Below are 20,391 nucleotides of genomic sequence, written 5' to 3'. Positions count from 1 at the left end.
ACGATTTTATAAATTTTAAAATTTTTTTTTACCTTTCGCCTGGACGGAGAATCGAACCGCGGACCATGCAATTTGTACGCCAACACACTATCCACTGAGCTATGTTGCCGTTATTGTCATCAATAGAAATTACCCATATAAGTTATATTTATATAGCATAGCGTGCGGCGCCCACGTGCCGATTAAACAAAGTTTATTTAACAGAAAAATACATTTAGTTGGGCACCGTGGAGCAGTGGTTGCTACGTCCGACTTGCATGCCAAGGGTCGTGGGTTCGATCCCTGCTAAGACCAAAGTTTTTTTTTTACATATATTCCAGATATAGTCGGAAGATTCCGAAAAAAATTTTCAACATTATATTCTACTATATTAAATGTTTACTATGAATTGTAAAATGTGTCTTATTAAAGACCTAAAGTCAGAAAAGAACAGTGTTTTATATAAACGAAATGGACTGTGTTGTTGGTTCAAAAATAACTTTTTTTTATTGACAAAATAAAAATTTTGTCCCAAACGATTTTTTTTGGTGATAAAAGTGTATACTTTTCGAAGCACTTCAAACAATTCTAACAAAAGAACAAGTATATACGGCCGTAAGTTCGGCCAGGCCGAATCTTATGTACCCTCCACCATGGATTGCGTAGGAACTTCTACTAAAGGCTGTCATCCACAATCGAATTACTTGGGTTGCGATAACACTTGCCGATGGCAAGGTATCGTAAAACTTTTTAACACTGTCTTCTAAATTGTAAGTTAGCCCATACGGGGTATATATTAAACAAAAAAAGGCCGATTAAATACGTATATAATCTAGTTTGACAAAATTTTCTATAGAAATAAAATTTTGACAAAATTTTCTATAGAAATGAAACCTTGACAAAATTTTCTATAGAAATAAAATTTTGACAAAATTTTCTATAGAAATAAAAATTTGACAAAATTTTCTATAGAAATAAAAACTTGACAAAATTTTCTATAGAAATAAAATGTTAACAAAATTTTCTCTGGAAGTAAAATGTTGACAAAATTTTCTATAGCAATACAATTTTGACAAAAATTTCTATAGAAATAAAATGTTGACATAATTTTGTATAGAAATGAAATTTTGACAAAATTTTATATAGAAATAAAATGTTGACAAAATTTTCTATAGAAATAAAATTTTGACAAACATTTCTATAGAATTAAACTTTTGATAAAACTTTCTATAGAAATGAAATTTTACAAAATTTTCTATGGAAATAAAGTTTTGGTAGATTACAAAATTTTCTATAGAAATAAAATTTTGACAAAATTTTCTATGGAAATAAAATTTTGACAAACATTTGTATAGAAATAAACTTTTGACAAAACTTTCTATAGAAATGAAATTTTGACAAAACTTTCTATAGTAATAAAATTTGACAAAATTTTCTATGGAAATAAAGTTTTGGTAGATTGTTTTTGGCGATATGGACCAATTTTTATGTAATAAGTCATCGGCTATATATAACTAAAGACCGATATGGACCAATTTTTACATGGCTGTTAGAGGCCATATATTGACAAAATGTACCAAATTTCAACCGTATCGGATGACTTTTGCTTCTCCAAGAGGTTCCGGACGTCAAATCTGGGGACGGTTTATATGGGAACTATATATAATTATGGACCGATATGGACCAATTTTTGCATGGTTGTTAGAGACCATATACTAACACCATGTACCGAATTTCAACTGGATCGGATGAATTTTGCTCTTCCAAGAGGCTCCGGAGGTCAAATCTGGGGATCGGTTTATATGGGGACTATATATAATTATGGACCGATATGGACCAATTTTTGCATGGTTATTAGAGGCCGTAAACTAACATCAGGTACCAAATTTCAACCGGATCAGATGAATTTTGCCCCTCCAAGAGGCTCCGGAGGTCAAATCTGGGGATCGGTTTATATGGGGGCTATATATAATTATGGACCGATATGGACCAATTTTTGCATGGTTGTTAAAAACCGTATACTAAGACCACGTACTAAATTTCAACCGGATCGGATGAATTTTGCTTCTCCAAGAGGCTCCGGTGGTCAAATCTGGGGATCGGTTTATGTGGGAGCTATATATAATTATGGACCGATATGGACCAATTTTTGCATGGTTGTTAGAGGCCGTATACTAACATCAGGTACCAAATTTCAACCGGATCGGATGAATTTTGCCCCTCCAAAAGTCTCCGGAGGTCAAATCTGGGGATCGGTTTATATGGGGGCTATATATATTTATGGACCGATATGGACCAATTTTTGCATGGTTGTTAGAGACCGTATACTAAGACCACGTACCAAATTTCAACCGGATCGGATGAATTTTGCTGCTCCGGGAGGCTCCCCAAACCAAATTTGGGGATCGGTTTATATGGGGGCTATACGTAAACGTGGTCCGATATGGCCCATTTTCAATACCATCCGACCTACATCAATAACAACTACTTGTGCCAAGTTTCAAGTCGATAGCTTGTTTCGTTCGGAAGTTAGCGTGATTTCCACAGACGGACGGACAGCCGGACAGACGGACAGACGGACGGACGGACATGCTTAGATCGACTCAGAATTTCACCACGACCCAGAATATATATACTTTATGGGGTCTTAGAGCAATATTTCGATGTGTTACAAACGGAATGACAAAGTTAATATACCCCCATCCTATGGTGGAGGGTATAAAAACGTTTTCGGTACACGTTTTCCAAACGTTTTTTTTTTCTTTGCGTGCATATATATCTTTCGTCCGATTTAGACTCATATGACCACAAAGTTTACTATCGATCTTCGTGAAATATTGCACAGAGGGTAGAATTGACATTCTACCAATGCTTGGTAAATTTGATTGAAATCGGTTCAAATTTAGATATAGCTCCCATATATATCTTTCGTCTGATTTGAACTTATATGGCCACAAAAGCCAGAGTTTTGCCGTGATTTGTTTCAAATTTTGTACAAGGAGTACGTTTAATAGTATCGTTAAGTGTGCCAAATTTTGTTAAAATCGGTTCAGATTTAGATATAGCTCACATATATATCTTTCGCCCGATTTGGACTTATATGGTCTTAAAAGCCAGAGTTTTGCCCTGACTTACTCCAAATTTTGCACAAGCGGTACTTTTAACGATACTATTGTATGTGCCAAATATGGTAAAAATCGATTCAGATTTAGATATAGCTCTCATATATATCTTTCGTCCGATTTGAACTTATATGGCCTCAAAATCCAGGGTTTTGACGCCATAGTTGGGGAAATATGGTAGACTGTTACACATTTTAGACCCATTTTCAATGGAAGTTTCCTACAATTAACTGGATAGCGTTAGCCGATTTAAATTTTAATTCTAGAGATTTTGTAGAAGTAAAAAATTGTCTCCTTTATATAGCTTCCAGCAAATGTGAAGTAGTTGAGATGGTAACACAAATTTTGGCCTACATAGGGGTGAAGGGTTTAATATAGTCGGCTCCGCCCGACTTTAGACTTTACTTACTTGTTTTTAATTTAAAATTGCTTCATATCACTTTCAACAACAAATTTTTAAACAAATTTGTTTGGTGTACCAATAGTTATGTGCGTCACTCTATGTGCCTCCATGAATTTGAAATATTTTACAGTTTAAAGTTCGAAATAATTGGGTTTTTAAATTAAACCAAACAGATTGATAGCTACACTGAAAAAATATTGTCGTACAAATGTAAATTTTGCTTAGCATAGAATACGCATTTCTCTGACATAAAGTTTTTCCTTGTCCAATAGTCAATAAACATTTCAAAGAAGTCGTTTTATCCATATAGTTAAGAGATTCGTCTTAAAATTGGGTAAGGTCAACTTGGCTTTAATAATTCTGACAATTTCTTTAAATTTGTTGGCTTTTTGTAGTCAAGATACAAAGCAAAAAAGCGTTCACAAATAGAAGATGTTTCCAATAATTTGATTTGATACATAAATCGTAGCATATTCTTCTACTTGAAGTTGGGTTTGAATTTGTAAGTAAAAGATGTCGCTAAATCGTTTTTAGAGGATTTTGATAACGTATGAAGAAAAAGTTTGAAAAACGAATAAATTAAAATTTGTTTCCTATAATGAATTACGCAAAACTCAAATTTAAAGGAGAATTGTGCCTTAAATATCACCAATATTTGTCCAATTAAAATTTTAATTCAATTTTGAAAAATGTTCAATTCATAATTTACTTGTTTCAAAAAATTTTTATCAACACAAAAATTAATAGCATCAATTTGTTGTTGTTGTAACAGTTTTTAATGTAGTTTCATCCATTTTGTTCTATACTTGTGTAGTTCAACTAGTAGCCAGATCAAGGAACTCTGCGACAAGAATGGGGTGTGTCCAGTGTGATCTGGTGGCGAGACGGCTAGGCTTAGCTGTAGTAGGCTTAAGTGACGAGTGTCATGTGACCCTTGATTACAGATGGGACACACGTCATGTACGCTGCTATCAATCACTGATAAGTAGGAATTGAGGCGGCTGCACTTGCCTGATCTTAGTTGGGCCACTACCCTGTCGTGGGAGGTCTCTCTCCTCCGGTGCTATGGGCGGCGGTCGGACTCCGAGAACAGGATTAACCTTGTAGCTTCTCACCGCTTCAGCTACAGTATCCTCATGAATCCTGTTCAGACCTGTCTGGTATGCTGCCTGATCTAGAGGCTTTTATAACGCTGGATCTCGGACCCTAGAAGGTGAAGATCAACCCTTACATTCCTGGGTGGAGGTTGTCTATCCAAGATGGTGATTTGGATGACAACTACGATAGCAACCCAAGAGGTAGTTGTCATCCCATTGCGTCGACACAATTACAACATGTAATTGTGTCGACGCACTGGGATGAATTTGTTCTCCGCATAAAGGTGATTCTGTCAGAACGCAACAGGATGTCTCCGCAGTACACCCTGACATCAATTTTTTAATTGGCGTTGGTGATTGATACTATCATTTCTGTGATTAGGGATTAGGATGACCATATTCCTTCTGTAGTACCAAATTGGGCGAACTATGGTGGCCAAGGATTATGTTTCTTTTCAATACAGGCCAGCAAAACCTGGGTAATAGTTGAGAAGAAAAACTGCTTTCCAAGAGCATTTGTGGCATTTAATAGTAATTGCTTACCAATTTTGAGCAATTTGGTAATGAGAGTTAGGATTATTTTTTTTTTGTATCTTTTTTGTTGGGAGAGTAAGCGACAGGATTACCTTTTGTACATGCGAAATGGTAGGTGTGGGTCAGTACGGCCATGCATTTTGGGAAGGTGACCGGTGGTTTATCTGCACGTCAGAGCGTTAAAACGATGAAAACGTTAACCAAATGAACTATCGTGAACTAATGGGTTCAGTTCCAAAAATTGTACCACTCTTTGCTAGGAAACAAGTTTACCACCTGCGCACTAAAAAACCAAAAAGCTCACCAGGAAGGAAAATTTTTGTCAATTTTAGAAAATTGTAAGCAAATAAATACCGATACCACGAAATAACATAAGTCAATATTTTGCGACAAATTTAAGAAAATTTATTAGACATAAGTATTTTTTTTTCTCTTGGTAAAGAAAATGTTTTATTTTGAAGGAAAAAATTGGAGTTCAAAATTGCAAAAATGTCTTTAGCGCCATTTGTAAATAATTTCGCCCCTTGTTTATTTAATTTATTTAACACATATAAAAAGAAATATTTAAAGTCAAGGAAATTTTCACAAAACATAATAATTCCTTGAAGCAAAAGAGAATTAAATTGTCTTTAGTGCCATATAGGGTGCACTTTTTTTAGTGTAATGCGTTGTTAAATTAACGAAACCTTTGGATTTTTAACAACTGTTTACGAAATTCATACTTCTCATTAATTCATAAATCAAAATAAGAATAAAGAAAATATCATTAGCGTCAAGTCATTACCATTTTAACCACGCTGTAATTCATTCTTACAATTTTTGAAAATGTACGAAAAACTTCCTCTGGTTTAGTTAGCATTGAACTTATTGAAATTAGTTCATAAAATTTTGTGAGACATACTTGGAATATGTGACTAATAAAGTACATGTTTGCACGTGATTACCACATCAATTTAATGTTTGTTTGTTTAGAGTATTAGATTGTCCCAAAAATCATATATTTTATAATTGTGAATGGAGTTTTCTGACCGAAAGAAGAAAGAAGCAGAAAATGTGGTGGCAATAAGACTTTAAATCGTCTTCAAATGGGACAAATCTGTCCCAATATTTAAATGATAGAATTTTAGACCATAGCACGGTCGAGTAGAACATGTAACAGATTGGCTGATAAGTCCCCGGTCTGACACATAGATGGCGTCGCTAGTATTAAATGCATATTATTTTTATTTAGTACCAAATGATTCGTGTCAAAATTTGACGTCTGTAAGTCAATTAGTTTGTGAGAGTCTTTTGTGAAGCAACTTTTGTTATTGTGAAGAAAATGGAAAAAAGGAATGTCGTGTTTTGATAAAATACTGTTTTCTGAAGGGAAAAAATACGGTGGAAGCAAAAACATGGCTTGATAATGAGTTTCCGGACTCTGCCCCAGGGAAATCAACAATAATTGATTGGTATGCAAAATTCAAGCGTGGTGAAATGAGCACGGAGGACGGTGAACGCAGTGGACGCCCGAAAGAGGTGGTTACCGACGAAAACATCAAAATAATCCACAAAATGATTTTGAATAACCGTAAAATGAAGTTGATCGAGATAGCAGAGGCCTTAAAGATATCAAAGGAACGTGTTGGTCACATCATTCATCAATATTTGGATATGCGGAAGCTCTGTGCAAAATGGGTGCCGCGCGAGCTCACATTTGACCATGATGATTCTGAGCGGTGTTTGCAGCTGTTAACTCGTAATACACCCGAGTTTGTCCGTCGGTATGTGACAATGGATGAAACATGGCTCCATCACTACACTCCTGTGTCCAATCGACAGTCGGCTGAGTGGACAGCGACCGGTGAAACGTCTCCGAAGCGTGGAAAGACTCAAAAGTCCGCTGGCAAAGTAATGGCCTTTGTTTTTTGGATACGCATGGAATAATTTTTATCGATTATCTTGAGAAGGGAAAACCCATCAACAGTGACTATTATATGGCGTTATTGCAGCGTTTGAAGGTCGAAATCGCGGCACAACGGCCCCATATGAAGAAGACAAAAGTGTTGTTCCACCAAGACAACGCACCGTGCCACAAGTCATTGAGAACGATGGCAAAAATTCATGAATTGGGCTTCGAATTGCTTCTCCACCCACCGTATTCTCCAGATCTGGCCCCAGCGATTTTTTCTTGTTCTCAGACCTCAAAAGGATACTCGCAGGGAAAAAATTTGGCTACAATGAAGAGGTGATCGCCGAAACTGAGGCCCATTTTGAGGCAAAACCAATGGAGTACTACCAAAATGGTATCAAAAAATTGGAAGGTCGTTATAATCGTTGTATCGCTCTTGAAGGGAACTATGTTGAATAATAAAAACGAATTTTGACAACAAAATGTGTTTTTCTTTGTTACACCGGGGACTTATCAGCCAACCTGTTACCTGTTTCGATGTGACTATTCAATTTGTTTCATGTTCGATGTCCCTCGTTCAAAAATAATATTATTCTATTGAAACATGTTTGAGGTAATCGTATTCCTTCTCTACATGTGGAGTGATTACCAGAGATTGTCTGTCAAAGGCCATTAAACAAGCCAACATCATGAGATCGTATTATTAATATAATAATGCATTAATAAAATATCTTCAGTCACTGAGAACAAAATAAATGTCATTTGAAGTCCTTCAATTATCTATAGTAATCGATCACACATTTTACTGTCATAAAGTTTGGCACCATATTGATTTTACAATCGATAGTTTGGGAAGTATAATAATGTGTATGGCTCTTAAAAATTTGTTTAAAAAAACTAAAAATATTTTGGGTATGCAGCTTTACTCCCATACAACGAAAAATGTCATTATTACCGATATTGAAGGAATGCAATTTTAATTAACATTTTTCCACATGACTCTCAAATCTACTTTGATCTCCGAAAAATTACATTCATTCCTAGTTAATAACTAAGTTGAACAAAACCAAAAAAATTTACAAAAAATTCGCTTAAAATCACCCACATTTTTGTCGACAGAGGAAAACAAGAAAATTATATCTACATAACAGGCGGCGAATTTACCAAAGCTAAATTGCATTGAAACTCTATAGCAAAACTTCCTAATTTTGCACCTGAGTTAAATAACACTTGCCACAAAATCAACATCAGAGTCAACAAAAAGGCAATCTGCCGTTTTAGTTTAGTTTAGCCTACACCATAGGATGGAGGGCATTCTAGCGTTAGCGGTCTGTTTGTAACACGTTGAAATAATTTTGTTGATAAAAATCGAAAATTTTTATTTTATAATAACAACTAGTAAGGTACTGATTTGAGCACTTGTAATTGTCTCTACGCACGAGAATGATCTTGGTCTTCAAATAAAGATAATCCAGGGGTGTACTGCGGAGTGATCCTGTCGCAGTTCTAAGGGCAGCATTCTGACAGGTCTGCATATTATTCCACTCCGTGTCGCATGCTTGAGGTGTCCACAATGGCGCCGCATAGTTTATCACTGACCGGCCAATTGCCTTACGGGTACACCGAAAAAATATTCTCTTGAAGCCAAAGATTTTGAGTCCCTAAAATACGAATGCGAATTTTGCTTAGCAGAGAAGACACATTTCTTTGATGTAAAAATGTTTCCTTGTTCGACTTAAAAAGGCTGTCAAATGTGATCCCGAAAATTTGAGATACACTGAAAAAAGTATTGTCGTGAGGCCAAATATTTCATGTCCTTAAATTTCGAATGCGAATTTTGCTTTGCATTTCTATGATACAAAGTGTTTTCCTTGTTCAAAAGTCGATAAATTTTTTAATGAAGACATTTTTTCCTTATAGTTAAGTGATTCAAGCTAAAATTGGGTGTCCTACATGAAAGAAAATGTCCTTTTACTAAGGACAACTTGGCTTTAATACTTCCGAAAAAAATCTTCAAAATTAGTAAAACCGTCATTAAATTTGTTGAGTTTTTGCATTTTAACTACAAAGCCAAAAAGCGTTTAAAAATAAAAGATGATTTTTAATACTTTATTTTAAAGAAGTTTTTTACTTACAACTAGCATCTGCTTTGAGTCGAGTCTGAATTTAGAAATTAGGTTGTCGTTAACACACAAGCTTAAAACATAATTAAATTAAAATTTTGTGTCCTAGAATCAAGTATGCAAAACTCAAATCTAATCCAAGACAGTAATCCTTCGTTAAAATGACCACGCGTAATTGCATTTTTAAACTAAAATGTATTTTAGTCGATTGGGAAATAATAAATGTATGTTATACTAATTCAACCATTTTATGTATTTTTAATTTATGCTACACAGAAAAAAAAGTGTCTCGTAAATTTAAGAAGATTTTTACAATAATTTATTACAAGAATTTTCCAGAATTTTAGTTCATTTTTCGTATCTTCAACGAAAATTAACTACTCGAAAGGAAATTTTACAAATTCTAAGTAGCAATCGTTTAGTTCATGGCCTACAAAATACGATGGAAATTTCCTTAAAAAATTTCTTAAGTGGTAGTTAAAAATTCGTTTGTTATGCTATAAAACTACTTGTGAAATGTAAAGTATTTTCTAAATAATAAGTGCAATTTATTATAAGATTTTTTTGTATGAGAAAATATTTTTTTACGAAAAATGAACTTGAAAGTGGATAGGAATTTCTTACTGACAATTCCTATAGTTAATAATTGTTGGTAAAAAATTACCCAATGAAATATTTTTAGTTCACATGTAATTAAATTTATAGACATTTTCGTCAAAAATGGTAGATAACATTTCATGAAAATTTTGCAAATTTTAAGTTAAACGTTTCATCGTTCATAAACTGGTGTGCCTTTACGAATATTATTCTTAGAGTAAATTGTCAGCAGATGCGATGAACTACTGCATAGTACAGAGATCTTTATCGGCATAGTGGAATGTGATTAATTTAAAGGTTATGTTACTTGAGTTTTGTTGTGTATACATGAGCGTGGGGTTGTTTTTATTTTTGTTCATATAGTGGTTTGTGTGTGTGTTTGTTATTCGCGGATGGTTTATTTGGCTGGATGAGGTGTTGTTTTCAATAAAGGCACATGTGTTTTTGTTGTTGTAGGAATGTTTTGGCTTTGCTTGGTTTTGTTTGGCATGCTTCAGTTGTATAGTTGGCGTTGGCGTGGGCTGTTGCATCTTTTTAGCTGGTATGCAACAAGGGAATATAAAGGCGTGGAATATTTTGGATTTTTGAGACATATATTGGTGTTTGTTAATTAAACCTTTTAAATGAAAGTTATTAATATTTTATCAGTAGTTTAGAAAAAAGTTATTAAGAATATTTAGGAAAATATGTTGAAAGTGTATTGAAATTTTTATTATTCTATGTAAAAAAATAATATTCAATTCCAGATGAATTTGGAAAATTTTTGTTATATCTCAGCGTATAGTTTATTCATAAATTGGTAAGTATTTTTTTAATATGTCTTTCTTTTAAAAATAATATTTTTTATGTATATTATTATTTGTTAATTAATTTTTTTTGGAAATCAGTTTAATGGTTTTCTTTGTTGTAAAAACAATATTTCATTTTAGAGCAACTCCAGATGGATTCGAACAAATTTAAAAAATGGAGAATTGGTAAGTTTTCTTTTAAAAATTGCCTTTTTTCGACTACAATATTTACGTTTTTATGACCTTTTTATCATCAAAATTACAGGTTTCTAATACCTTATTTTAGTATTTCTTTAATCAAATTTTTTGGAAACCAATGTAATATTTTTAATGTAAAAACAAATATTTAATTTCAGAATAACCCCTTAAAAATTTGGACAAATTTTTAGTACTCCTTTGCCTGTAATTTAATAGTGAATTGGTAAGGATTCTTTAACTTTCTTTTAGCCCTGGACAGTCATCCTTATTTTTGTACATTAACGTCAGCCTTCGTCATTTTGACTACGGCTCATTTCAAGGCGCTAAAATTTTCATCGTGAGCGAAAAGTGAACCAAACTTGAGTTTATTTTCTTATTCAATTTGGTTTTAAGTAGTATGAAACAAAAATTCATAAAACGGTCGAATTAGTATAACTTAAATTTACCATTTTCCAATAAACTAAACTGCATTTTAAATCGAAAATGAAATCACGTGTCGTCATTTTGACGAATGATGACTATCTAGGGTTATCAAGAATATTTGGTTTTTTATGCTTATTATTATTATTTTTTTCATTAGATTTTTTGAAAACCTATTTAAAAATTTTATTTAATATTTAATTTCATAGTAACCCAAATAAATTTGGACAACTTTTTATATTTCCCCTGAGCGTACAATTTAATAGAGAATTGGTAAGTTTTATATTATAACTTTGGCTTTCTTTCAACTAGAATATTTATTTTATTATATCCTTCACATCGATAACAACACAGTTTTATGATTTTATTTAGAATACTTCATTATTTCTCTAATTGTTTCAGGTACAAATTTTATGAGATACGTTTTCAAAAGAAAAGTTCAATTCTTTACACCATTTGATAAAATGCCCCAAATATGGTAAGTTACAAGCTAAAATGAAGAATTAAAAATTATATTTCATTACATGGTGTTAATTTTTAACAATTTTCATTTTTGTTTCCATTTTTTCCAGCAAGATATGTGAAAAAACTACATACGATGAATAAAAAAAGGATAAGTCAAAATGTCCAAACAGCGGGTTCAAATGAACTACTCTCTGTTCCACGTGGTCATAATTTTTATTCACAAAAAACATTGTATTAAGAACTTTCATCATAAGTTTTTATAATAAAGTACTTTTGCTTAAAGAAAGTTTAATTTTAATGTATGAAAATTATCTTAATAGTAAAACAGTTTGTTGTTCCTTTAATTATTTAATTTCTCTGTACTGTGGAATGATTGATTTAAAAATAGTTTAGTCGTCGACATTTTAAAGAGACTTTTAACCAATTTTTATTATCGGGTTTCCCACAAAATAAGCAAGTAAACCAAAATAATACTGACTTTTTAACTTGGTAGGGGTATATAAATCTTATGGTGTTGTAAAAATGAACTAAACTACAATGTTATAGATGAACTAAAATTTAAGAAAATTATAAACTAGACAAGTTGAAAAAATCTTAAGGGCTAAATCATGGTCAATATTACTACAGTTTAGTTCATTTTGCAATGGAAAAGGGTTAACTGTTTTTTCAGTGTAATTAAAAATAAATTGAATAAGAAAATAAACTCAATTTTGGTTTTCATTTTTGCTCACGATGCAAATTATAGCGTCATAAGTCGTAGTCAAAATGACGAAGAATAACGTTAGTGTATAAAAAAATAAGGATGACTTTCCAGAGAATTGTGTCTTAAATGTGTCCTTGCTTCAATTCTCCGTTTCTTTGGCTCGGAATCAATCAAATCATTAGAATAAAGACAACTGGGCATGATATTTTTCAGTGCAGTTTTTAGACGGAATTGTTAATATTGATCTTGCTAAGGATTTGGTGGTAGATATCTTATCCTGGCATGACTGACCGTATCGAATGCCTTCAAGCGCCACAATGACCCTCCTGAGACACTGCTTTGGCTGGTTGAGTCCTTTATTTATACTGTATGACATCTGAACTGTATACTGTAATGACAAGCACTTATGTTTCGTAGTTGCTGCTACCATACCAAAATTCAAAAATAATGTTTTAGCTTTTTTCTTCATAAAATATCCATAAATAAACAAGTGAGGAATGTCTAAAGTCGGGCGGGACCGACTATATTATACCCTGCACCACTTTGTAGATCTAAATTTTCGATACCATATCACATCCGTTAAATGTGTTGGGGGCTATATATAAAGGTTTGTCCCAAATACATACATTTAAATATCACTCGATCTGGACAGAATTTGATAGACTTCTACAAAATCTATAGACTCAAAATTTAAGTCGGCTAATGGACTAGGGTGGAACACAATGTTAGTAAAAAACAAGTAAGGAAAGTCTAACGTCGGGCGGGGCCGACTATATTATACCCTGCACCACTTTGTAGATCTAAATTTTCGATACCATATCACATCCGTCAAATGTATTGGGGCTATATATAAAGGTTTGTCCCAAATACATACATATAAATATCACTCGATCTGGACAGAATTTGGTAGACTTCTACAAAATCTATAGACTCAAAATTTAAGTCGGCTAATGCACTAGGGTGGAACACAATGTTAGTAAAAAAATATGGGAAACATTTAAATCTGAAGCAATTTTAAGAAAGCTTCGCAAAAGTTTATTTATGATTTATCGCACGATATATATGCATTAGAAGTTTAGGAAAATTAGAGTCATTTTTACAACTTTTCGACTAAGCAGTGGCGATTTTACAAAGAAAATGTTGATATTTTGACCATTTTTGTCGAAATCAGAAAAACATATATATGGGAGCTATATCTAAATCTAAACCGATTTCAACCAAATTTGGTACGAATAGCTACAACGTTAATTCTACTCCCTGTGCAAAATTTCAACTAAATCGGAGTTAAAAATTGGCCTCTGTGGTCATATGAGTGTAAATCGGGCGAAAACTATATATGGGAGCTATATCTAAATCTGAACCGATTTCAACCAAATTTGGCACGCAAAGCTACAATGCTAATTCTACTCCCTGTGTAAAATTTCAACTAAATCGGAGTTAAAAATTGGCCTCTACGGTCATTTGAGTGTAAATCGGGCGAAAGCTATATATGGGAGATATATCTAAATCTGAACCGATTTCAACCAAATTTGGCACGCATAGCTACAATGCTGATTCTACTCCCTGTGCAAAATTTCAACTAAATCGGAGCAAAAAATTGTCCTCTGTGGTCATATGAGTGTACATCGGGCGAAAGCTATATATGGGAGCTATATCTAAATCTGAACCGATTTCAACCAAATTTGACACGCATAGCTACAATGCTAATTCTACTCCCTGTGCAAAATTTCAACTAAATCGGAGCAAAAAATTGTCCTCTGTGGTCATATGAGTGTAAATCGGGCGAAAGCTATATATGGGAGCTATATCTAAATCTGAACCGATTTCAACCAAATTGGGCACGCATAGCTACAATGCTAATTATACTCCCTGTGCAAAATTTCAACTAAATCGGAGCAAAAAATTGGCCTCTGTGGGCAAATGAGTGTAAATCGGGCGAAAGCTATATATGGGAGCTATATCTAAATCTGAACCGATTTGGCTGATATTTTGCAAGTTTTTCGAGACTCATAAAATATTCGGATGTACGGAATTTGAGGAAGATCGGTTGATATACACGCCAATTATGACCAGATCGGTGAAAAATATATATGGCAGCTATATCTAAATCTGAACCGATTTTTTCCAAAATCAATAGGGATCGTCTTTGAGCCGAAACAGGACCCTATACCAAATTTTAGGACAATCGGACTAAAACTGCGAGCTGTACTTTGCACACAAAAATACATCAACAGACAGACAGACGGACAGACAGACAGACAGACAGACGGACATCGCCAAATCGACTCAGAATTTAATTCTAAGACGATCGGTATACTAAACGATGGGTCTCAGACTTTTCCTTCTTGGCGTTACATACAAATGCACAAACTTAGTATACCCTGTACCACAGTAGTGGTGAAGGGTATAAATATGGGAAACATTTAAATCTGAAGCAATTTTAAGGAAACTTCGAAAAAGTTTATTTATGGTTTATCGCTCTATATATATGTATTAGAAGTTTAGGAAAATTAGAGTCATTTTTACAACTTTTCGACTAAGCAGTGGCGATTTTACAAGGAAAATGTTGGTATTTTGACCATTTTTGTCGAAATCAGAAAAACATATATATGGGAGCTATATCGAAATCTGAACCGATTTCAATCAAATTTGGCACATATGACTATATTACTAATTGTACTCCTAGTGCAAAATTTCAACCAAATTGGGCCAAAACTCTGGCTTCTGGGGCCATATAAGTCAATATCGGGCGAAAACTATATATGGAAGCTATATCTAAATCTGAACCGATTTCAACCAAATTTGGCACGCATAGCTACAATGCTAATTCTACTCTCTGTGCAAAATTTCAATTAAATCGGAGTAAAAGATTGGCCACTGTGGTCATATGAGTGTAAATCGGGCGAAAGCTATATATGGAAGATATATCTAAATCTGAACCGATTTCAACCAAATTTGGCACGCATAGCTACAATGCTAATTCTACTCCCTGTGCAAAATGTCAACTAAATCGGAGCAAAAAATTGGCCTCTGTGGTCATTTGAGTGTAAATCGGGCGAAAGCTATATATGGGAGCTATATCTAAATCTGAACCGATTTCAACCAAATTTGGCACACATAGCTACAATGCTAATTCTACTCCCTGTGCAAAATGTCAACTAAATCGGAGCAAAAAATTGGCCTCTGTGGTCATTTGAGTGTAAATCGGGCGAAAGCTATATATGGGAGCTATATCTAAATCTGAACCGATTTCAACCTAATATGACACGCATAACTATAATGCTAATTCTACTCCCTGTGCAAAATTTCAACTAAATCGTAGCAAAAAATTGGACTGTGTGGGCAAAGGAGTGTAAATAGGGCGAAAGCTATATATGGGAGCTATATCTAAATCTGAACCGATTTGGATGATATTTTGCAAGTTTTTCGAGACTCATAAAATATTCGGATGTACAGAATTTGAGGAAGATCGGTTGATATACACGCCAATTATGACCAGATCGGTGAAAACTATATATGGCAGCTATATCTAAATCTGAACCGATTTTTTCCAAAATCAATAGGGATCGTCTTTCAGCCGAAACAGGACCCTATACCAAATTTTAGGACAATCGGACTAAAACTGCGAGCTGTACTTTGCACACAAAAATACATCAACAGACAGACAGACGGACAGACGGACAGACAGACGGACATCGCTAAATCGACTCAGAATTTAATTCTATGACGATCGGTATACTAAACGATGGGTCTCAGACTTTTCCTTCTTGGCGTTACATACAAATGCACAAACTTATTATACCCTGTACCACAGTAGTGGTGAAGGGTATAAAAATTCGGTTAAAGGTGTTCTTACACTGAAGAAAATATTGTCGTGAGGTCAAAGATTTCATGTCTTTAAAATAAGAATGCAAATTTTGTTTAGCATAGAAGACGCATTTCTCTAATATAAAGTTTTTTTTTCCTTGTACAAAAGTCTATAAACTTTTCAATGAAGTCGTATTGTCCTTATAATTAAGTGATTTCACATAAAAATGGGTATCGCAACATGAAAGAAAAAATGTTTGTGCTAAGGTCAACTTGACTTTTAGAAAAACTCTTTAAATTTAATGAAATTGTCTTTAAATTTGCAAAAAGCAAAAAGCATCTTGATTACAAAGCAAAAAATCGTTCAAATATAGGACATGTTTTTCAACACTTTATTTTAAAGACGTTTTTTTCTTGAAACAAAGCATAATTTCTACTGGAAATTAATTTGGAAAATAAAGTTGTCGTCAACTCGTTTTTAAAGGACTTTGATAGCATATGAAGAAAAAAGCTGAAAAAGTGAAAAATTAAAATTTGCTTCCTAGAAGCAATTACACAAAACCCAAATTTAAAAGAGAATTGTGTCGTAAAAATATCCTTACTTGTATTCTCCGCTTCTTTGGCTCGGAATCAATACCAAAATTTTTAAAGTAAAGACAAAATCTTTGGAACCGGGCATGCTTTTTTTCAGTGCACTTAGGTATTAACACTGAATTTGTTAGTGAAAGTCGAAATTGACAAATGGAAATAAACATTTGGAGGGAACAAAATCATTATCTCTTAATCCTCATCTGTGAAGGTTTTTTCGTCTGAAAGTACAAAAAAATTAATCACGACTATAGAACAAAAATTGCTAAAGTTCAATTCATTTGTTATTTAATAAAAGATTAAAATTATTTCAAATATTATAAATAAGTTCATACATAATATTTGTATTTCTAAAATTATCAGGCAGGTGACTTTCTCTTATAAATGTTGTCTGTATTTGCTGATAAGAGTAACTATTAATATAATAAATACATCCAATCGATGCGCTAGATTCTTTCATAATGAAATAACACCCTTTACTTTAGTATGAAACAACACCACAAAAAGCGAAATAATACGCCAACTATCGTTGTTTTTCTTTTCAATATTAAAACTTGAGGCTTTATATCATGTCTATTTTGGAGTCTTATTTCTTGGGGGTTTATCACCCGGAGCCTATCTTGAAAATAAAAGATGGACCGACACCTTGAACTAAATCAACTTGAGTCAGATTTTTTGAATATTACGAGACGTTCGCTAAAACAGGCGATCGATTCAAATAACCGTACAAAGGTTTGTAAGCACCACATATCCTATATACCATAAACAGGGTTGTTGATATGTACTAGAACAAAATAAAGCGCTAATTTTCTTCGAATTTGCGGTTTATGGCTCACTACCGTAGAAGCAACGTCTTGAGTCTATCGACACTTTGGTATTTTTATACCCTTCACCACCACTGTGGTACAGGGTATAATAAGTTTGTGCATTTGTATGCAACGCCAAGAAATAGTGGTCAAAGACCCATCTTTTAGTATACCGATCGGCTTAGAATTAAATTCTGAGTCGATTTAGCGATGTCCGTCTGTCTGTCTGTCCGTCCGTCTGTCTCTATATGTAATTTTTTGCACAAAGTACAGCTCGCAGTTTAAGTCCGATCGTCCTCAAATTTGGCACAGGGCCGTTTCTTGGGACAGAGACAATCACTATTGGTTTTGGAAAAAATCGGTTCAGATTTAAATATAGCTGCCATATATATTTATCCCCGATGTGGTCGTAGTTAGCGTGTTTATCAACCGATTTTCTTGAAATACCGTACATCCAAATATTTTATGAATCTCGAAAATCTTGCAAAATATCAGCCAAATCGGTTCAGATTTAGATATAGCTCCCATATATATCTTTCGCCCGATTTAGACTCATATGACCACAGAGGCCAAAGTTTACTACCGATCTTCGTGAAATATTCCACAGAGGGTAGAATTGACATTCTACCAATGCTTGGTTCAAATTTAGATATAGCTCCCATATATATCTTTCGTCCGATTTTAACTTATATGGCCACAAAAGCCAGCGTTTTGCCGTGATTTGCTTCAAATTTTGCACAAGGGGTACGTTTAATAGTATCGTTAAGTGTGTCAAATTTTGTTAAAATCGGTTCAGATTTAGATATAGCTCACATATATATATATATATATATATATATATATATATATATATATATATATATATATATATATATATATATATATATATATATATATATATATATATATATATATATATATATATATATATATATATATAACTTTCAGCAAATGTGAAGTAGTTGAGATGATAACACAAATTTTGGCGTATAATATAGTCGGCCCCGCCCGACTTTAGACTTTACTTACTTGTTTTGTTTTTTTTTTGTTTTTGGTGCCAACTCTACTCTCGAAAGTTCCTAAGGCGCAAAAGTCCAACGGAGATTCATCGATTTTGATTGCCCATGTGCGGTTGAAATTATCTAGCATTTAATCCATTCTTGGCTGAGTCCTGTTGATAGTCTTTAGGATATTTTCCCCATAATGTTCGACATTTATTTTGACCGCCCGGTTGATCAATACGAGCGAGGAGCAACCACCGATCTTTACGGCGGCCAGTGAGCCCGATCGTTTGGATGGTTCACAAACTGGCCACTTTTGTGCAAGCGAAGCAACTCCTTGATTCTTTTCAGTCTACTGTTTTTTTTTTTTTGTGCATCGTTGATCACTTTTTCTTTTGGGTATTACAAGCTAATATCTTGCATACGTTCTCACACGTAGGTTTTCTGCAACTGCGTAGAGGATTTCGATCAAATCCGGCCTTTTCTCGTCCACTTTTTAGACTCGACGCAACACTGCCAGTATCATGGTAGCGAGCAATGGTACAAGAAAACAAGTAAGTAAAGTAGAAAGTCGGGCGGGGCCGACTATATCATACCCTAAACCACCCTTACTGAATTAGTAATCATAAGCATTTGTGGGGTAACATTGATATAAGTCTGGGAGATAAACCGCAGTTGCATATTTCAGAAAATTAAGGGGTACATGTTTATGGGTGCTTTGTCTCAATCTGACTATAGCTCATAGTCGGTTTACCCTACAAGGACAAAAAAAGTTCCCTACTTTCCCATACATTCCCAAACAATTTTCCCTACAATATTTTCGTTAAATTTAAACAAATTTTACAAAACAAAAATGGTTCTAAGTACTTTATTATCTTAAAACTTGAAAATGCAAGGTATAAAACCTAGAAAATAAATTTGTATTACCACCACGGTTGCCACAGTTGGTAGAATTCTACCAAAAATAGTAATTTTTTTGTTAAATTTCTATAGAAATACAATATTGGAAAAAGTTTCTATAAACAAATTTTTTTGAGAAATTTTTCTATAGAAATAAAATTTTGATAATAAATTCTAGAGAAATAAAATTTTGAGAAAAAATTCCATAGAAATAAAATTTTGAGAAAATTTTTTAGAGAAATAACATTTTGAAAAAAATGTCTATAGAAATACAATTTTGACATAATTTTCTATAGAAATAAAATGTTGACAAAATTGTCTACAGGAATAAATTTTTGACGTAAATTTCTATAGAAATATTTGTTTGGTAGATTTGTGGTAATTTGTGGTAATCATAAAATTTTGTTAGTTTTTTTTTTTTGGCACGAGTGGTAATTGTTGTTACCACACAAGCCTTGCCGGCTTCTAATTTCCTCTTCTAGAGCCACCAAAATGTAAAAATTATTACAAATTGTGTTGGTGAAAATGTCCCTACTTTGTGGCCCTACGTCCCCACAAGACGCTAAATATTAGAAAAAACCAATATATAGGGAATTTCCCCTACTTCTAGCAACACTGGCTGTAGTTGATATTGCACCTATTGAGCCCATTATTAAAAAAGAGAAAATCGCTCAATTAGTGTGGGTAATAAATCCAAATTTGTAAAAATCAAGCAATATTGTTATGTAAGAGCTACAACTACGTATAAATCGATCGGCTAGTACATAGTACGATACATATATGGGAGCTATATCTACAACTGAATCGATTTCGATGAAATTTTGCATATACCGTTAGTACTATAGAGGACTGGATCTAGCCAACTTTGAGTAAGATCGGGTAATAAATAAGGGTTCTATGGCCAAATTTGGGAAAATAGGTCGGTACATATATATGTGAGCTATATCTCAATCTGAACCGATTTCGAAG

Source organism: Haematobia irritans, chromosome 2, assembly GCF_050003625.1.
Source record: "Haematobia irritans isolate KBUSLIRL chromosome 2, ASM5000362v1, whole genome shotgun sequence".
NCBI classification, from domain to species: Eukaryota; Metazoa; Arthropoda; class Insecta; order Diptera; family Muscidae; genus Haematobia; species Haematobia irritans.
The sequence above is the reverse complement of the archived record's forward strand: the minus strand, read 5'-3'. Positions refer to the sequence as shown.